This window comes from Prionailurus bengalensis, chromosome X (genome assembly GCF_016509475.1).
Source record: "Prionailurus bengalensis isolate Pbe53 chromosome X, Fcat_Pben_1.1_paternal_pri, whole genome shotgun sequence".
NCBI classification, from domain to species: Eukaryota; Metazoa; Chordata; class Mammalia; order Carnivora; family Felidae; genus Prionailurus; species Prionailurus bengalensis.
Window position 1 is genome coordinate 52,998,599 of NC_057361.1, and position 6,069 is coordinate 53,004,667.

Consider the following 6,069-nt stretch of genomic DNA (forward strand, 5'->3'; position numbering starts at 1 on the left):
ACGGTGCACAGCCATGTAATCCACTTTCTTCTGCTGTCCACTCTTTGGGCAATAAGGTGGATCATTAGTGGAACAGAATTTCTTTAGGAAACAAAACCAGGGGATTTTCTAAGTGGAAAAAGGCAGCTTACAAAAGGGGATGCTACATCTTTGCTAATAGCTGGTTCAGTTATGCACTTTCCCTTAAAAATTCTTAAATGCATCACTAAACACACAGGATTTTGGATTGAGCAGCACCATTTGCACAACTAGTATCTTTCTCAGGGTGGAAACCTTTGTAGCTAAATGCCTCTTGCATTTATTGTTTTTGGGTTTTTTTAAAGCAGTACTAAATGAACCCCTTTTTAAATCCATTGCATACTTCAACATTTTGAACCATGACCTGCTATTCCTTGAGCTGGAATTTGCTAATTTCTATGTGTTTTTTTTTTTTTTCATGAAAGTTGAGGTGGCCTGGTTTTGGCCTTTTGTTTCTTCATGAGAAGGTGTGACTGCCTATAAATTTTCTTACCATGAAGCACTCCGCATGTGACGCCGTAGTCAGGGTTGTTTCTGGTGGTTTGATAATGGCTTGAATGCTGCTTTTTGGTTTTCTGTCACTGTTCTACTTGATCAAAACTGCACCTCAGCCAGCATTTCTCTTCAGTTAACCACAACTTCATATTCATCTCCTATCCTCTCTGGTCCTCCCATTCCCCAGCACTTTGAGTGGTAAAAGTATTTTCTGTCAGGTAGAAAATAGAGAGTGACAGTTGCCACTGAAGTGCTTGCTATTTCACACAAATACCACTTCATTCCTTCAACTTCTTGGACCTTCTAAATTGGCCCCACGTCTAAATCAGGGTATTTGACACTCTTAGATGACTCTACTGCCTTTCTGCCAGTTAGTTCATCTTCCTAACAAAATCATCAATAGGATTAAAGTATCCACTAGCTGCACAATTTACGGGGAAGCACAAGATTAATCTTGTTAGCTGCAATTTATCTTGAACATGTTCATGTTTAGTACTCAAAAACATTGTAACCTTCTCTCAACACAGGAAATACTTAAGGCAGTGTATGTATTTTTTATTTTCCAAAAGCAATTGTCATTTTTCTCATAAAATGTTATGAACCAAAGCGGCTAAAAGCAATGCCTCAAATAACCAGAAATGACATTTTGTTGATACAAATTGTATCTCTTTTTTTCCTGATTGTATAAAAACAAATGTACAAAACTCATATTAAACTAAGTTCGATACTGACTTTTCATCATGTTTGTGGCACTGTGTGTCACAAGAAAGCAGCCTGGTCATGAGGGAGCGATTTCCAAGCAGTAGCTTATAGACAGACTATTTTTCAAGGTTTCTTTATTATTATGCACACAGCTATTATGTGTGCAGTTTCAAGCACTATGTTGCATAAGTTTTCTTTAGCTTATTAAATTTAATATGTCCCTGCAAAAGGGATTTTGTGTAAAAAGTGTGTTAGTGAATAATCTGCAAGAATCTATAAATGGAGCTGTACAATTCTGAATGCATAAATCTAGTGTGGTTTTTAGTGAAGTTATTAGAGAACTTTTTTTTATACTGAGGTCTGTATACTTCTTGACTTTTCCATTTTGTCTTTAATTATAAAACAACAAATACAAAGAAGAATTGGAACTTCCTCAGCTCTCTTGATAATAAAGTCAGGCTTCCTTCCTAGGGTTAAGCATATGTCCTTCAGAATACTTACCTCCAAACACTCAGCAGAGTTACTACACAGTGTTTTGTGTGGTTTTCAAGGAAGAGTGTATTTTGCAAGAGGTGCTTTGTACTTTTAAGTTTTTTTCACTGAGTTACTGAACTCCTAGCAAGTCGGTGCCTGTTCAAACCTTAGATTTTGTAAATTTTGTGATTCTTTTTTTGTAATTTTGTTGTTATTTTTATTTCAATCTGAAGAAGTGTGATTCTGGAGTGGTATGGTCAATCCAGGCACCAGAACCTTTTCAAAGGTAACATTACAGCCATTGCACTCTATCTTAAAGTACAAGGTATGGAAGGGAGAATGATAGATACCTTATGCAAAGGGTCTATAAAACTTTCCCTCTAATAATATAAATATAAAGTACACACACACACTGCTAGTTTTCAGAACACTTTGAATACCCATTTTTTTCTATTTTAAAACAAATTATCTTTATACGGTAATTCAAACATTGATAACCATTAACCTTTGGCACTGAGCTTTCTTCTAACACAGAAGAGTTCATTTTGAGAGGCACTTAGTTACTGTTCTATCTATGCTGTAAGTGTGGGACTTTGTATAAATGCCCTTTTTGAGGGCCAACAATTTCAATACACTTTTACTCTGTGACCCAGGTCTGACACTGCACAGGGAAAATAATGTTAAGCTATCCAAAGAGCCCTGCTCAGGTTTCCTCGTAACCCTTCTCTGCCTTCCCCTAATTTTCTTCTCCTCAGGTCTAACACTGAGGAGGGCATAGTCTTAAACTGAAGTGGCACTACAGTTAGTTCTCAATGGAAACCAAACCAGTTCATTTTGGGAAACGGCTTGCCTAAAGTAGTCGATGCCTTTGAAAAGACTTAGCATATTCAATGTCTATCATATTGTAGCTAGCTATATACATAGGCAGATTGACTATTTCTAGTCCTGGTTTGTATATCACTGAGCTATAGTACTTTGCTTTATCCATTTGTGGGATTAAACAATACTGTTTAATGGTTGTAAACTTTTATAAAACCTCTTTGGGTTTTTTGTTTGACCCAAACATAATGTAAGTCTCAATGACAAAATACACAAAGCCAACCAGAGTTGAGTGGAAATATATCCTGTCCCCAGTTTTGTCTACCCCTATAATGCAGGTGCAATGCTTTGCAATGTTCTCACTAGCATGAATGTGCTATACTCCTTAACAAGGTTTTAATTTGTTTCACCTATAATCATGATTGAAAATGCTGTATCATTGACAACAATGAACTGTTACCACACTTATTTTCTGCATAAACTATTTGTCTACTAACTACTAATGCCTGTGTTTCTTTAAGAACATCAACAACAAAAGCCATATTACACCTACCTATACACACTCTAGTTCACTTCTAAACTTAAATTTCTATCCTTAGGGAATTTAAATAAAAACTTGAAACTACAAAAAAAATTCTGTCCTTGGAACTTGCATCTTGAGATAAGCTGTAAGGAGAGGGATCTCTCTGAATGAGTTCATCTGAATTTTATCACAATAAGCATATGCCTTCTTCTATCTTTGTATACTAACACAGCTCCAAGTGTTAATCATCTTGTGTTTCCCACAGGGCTGGACTGGGGCCAGGCCTCCACTCATGGGTCGGAACTAAGTGGAGGCCTCACGGCCCAGGCTTAGTGTCTCCTCTGAATATTCTCAGGGCCACAGAAATACTCTGTTGGACATTAGCTAAAATATCAGAGCTAGAAGCAGCCTGGCACCCTATACGTTACAGAGAAGTCACAGGTGGAATGCTCAGCTGCATCAACTCCATCACGTTATAGGTGTGGGAACTGAGGCTGCAAGAACTGAAGAGATTTGACTAAGACTGAACAGGGAGTTAATCGCAAAGCCACTACTGGAACCACAGGCTTCATTGCTCCCAGGCCAATGAGCCCTTTATTACAGTGGTGTCTGCTCTTCCCTCAGGCTTTTTAGGAGTTTCCTACCCTCACCCCAACCTCCCTACCCCATGCACAATCCAGGCCAGTCCCATTCTAAAGGCAGAGATGACCACAGTTGCTGCAGGAGAGCCCAGCCTAAGCCTTTCAAAGGGGCTATTCATAAATCTGAGAATATTTCTTTTATCATCTTTTGGGGACTAAGAGTGTTCATCTCTCCTTATCTTTTTTCTGCCTCCTTTCACATTTCTCAGGCATACATGTATTACGTTTTTAGAACCAAATAGTGACCTGGTCTATACTGGGCTAGGGAAGGACAGAGGAGGAGTACAGTTCCTGTCTTCTAGAACTTGCACTCACATGAGGAAATGAGGCACACTTACAGAATATGTTAATAAATTAACACTTTCTTGGAGAGCAGTGGCAGCCTGAGTGTTTGGGGAGTGGTAGAATTCCAAGAAGTGGCAATTCAATATCCAATGTCTCTCCCTAGTAATAGGTGGGAAATAACTAGTTTGACCATTTCCTTCTCTAGCTCACCTCTCTGGCCTCAGGACCTATCATGTTCCAATTATCCTGGACTCTTCACTGGTGCCCCAACACGCCATACTCTTTCTTATCCCTTCCAAATTTTTACCTTACTTCTACTCTGATTTGCCTTTGAAGACTCACTGATAATGTTACCTCTTCTATTCAGCTGTCCCACCTCCTCCATCAAGCATTGTTAGTGCTTATCCAGTGGGATCTTGAACAATCCTTCTATCTTATCACTTGTCATTTTTATAATTATGTTGGCATGCAGACTCCTCTACAAATAAGTTTCTTTAGAAACAGAAACTATGTTCTTCATCACCGATAAATTATCAGAAGGGGTGACTCTCAATTACTGTTGTTGAATTAACAGTATAATCTACATTTCCTTCCCTTGTTCCCCAGTTAAATGTGTACAGTCCAAAGTTTTTCTAATCTATCTCTGATCTCTAGTCAGAAAGAAAAGGTCCAAGAGCACTTGCTTCCTGGCCGGTCCTCCCTTACCCCTTTCCCTCACCTGACTCAACCTTTGACCCCATCATCTAAAGCAGCCCTTCCCAGAGACCTGGCTTCACAAATCCCAGGTTTCAGGACTCCAGCAAATAATGGCCTTTGACTCTGGACCTGAACTAGAAATGAGCTCATATAATCTGTTTCTCATCTTTAGGTCAGTCTTTGGAAGCCAGGGGAAATCACTTTGTCCTAAGTTATACAGACCTGAGTCCTGGGTTCGAGGTCCACTAATCCTGGCATGAACCCACGTGGCTCACACATACAAAGCATGGTACACTTTAAAGAGCAACTTCATATCTATTACCTTTTTTCTGATCCTTACAACAAGCCTGTGAGGCAAATATTACCCTCCTACAGATGAAGAAGCTGGCATAATTTACCCAAGGTTGCTCCCATGAGTGGTGGAATTCCCTGGAACCCAGGTCTTTAGGCAGATTTTTTTTTCCTTTCTATTCCAGTGATCTCAAACTTCAGCATGCATCAGAATCACGTGGTGATTGTTAAGCCAGATTTCTGCCCACCCTTAACCTTTCTAATTCAGGTCAGTAATGGGGTTCAATAATTTGCATTCCTAACAATTACCCAGATAATGCTGATGTTGCAAGAAACTTGGATCTATATACTATTAACTTGTTTTGTGCCCTTGGACAAATCCTTTCTTTTTGTCAGCCTCAGTGTCTCAATGCATAAAATTAGGTGTTAGACCAGCATGATTTCCAAATTTTTGGCAAAAAAATGTCTTACATATAATACCAATACATACATAATATATAAAATCCAGGCAGCTCCAGAGAAGTGGCAGAGGGGAACCACAAGTTTGCAACACCCATCTCCACATGGAGCAGGTGCTGAGCTACATCATAGAGTACATGTTCATAAATCTCTTGGCTGTATGTGGCTTAGATGCTCTGGGATCCTTCAGCTCTGACATTCCACAATGTCGAAAGACAGCATTTACCATTGTGGCAGGGGTGGGAAGATTTGGAGGTAAACTGACTTTGTGTTAACCAGTGCAGGAGACTGCTCCACCCAATCCTAATGCTTGGGTCTACACAAGATAGGAAATCCTAACCCTGTTGGGCTGTTGGACTGATGGACCATTTGATAATCTTATTAGATCTGTGATCCAGTTCTAGAAAAATGATTATATACACATACCCACAAAGATATTCTGGATATCCTTTAAGAGATGTTGGGGACTTCATAGGGATCCTACCTCAAGTTAACATTTGACAGTGCTCTGGCGTAACATTTGCACTAAATTCCTCCTTGGAATTTTCACAGCATAAGCCCTCTCCTTTTTTTCATTATTCCTTAGCTCCAAGCTACCCCTTGGGCCAGCTTCTTGTATGAAATGTTGCCTAGATCTGTCCCTTGCTTCCCCTTGTCTGGGCCCAA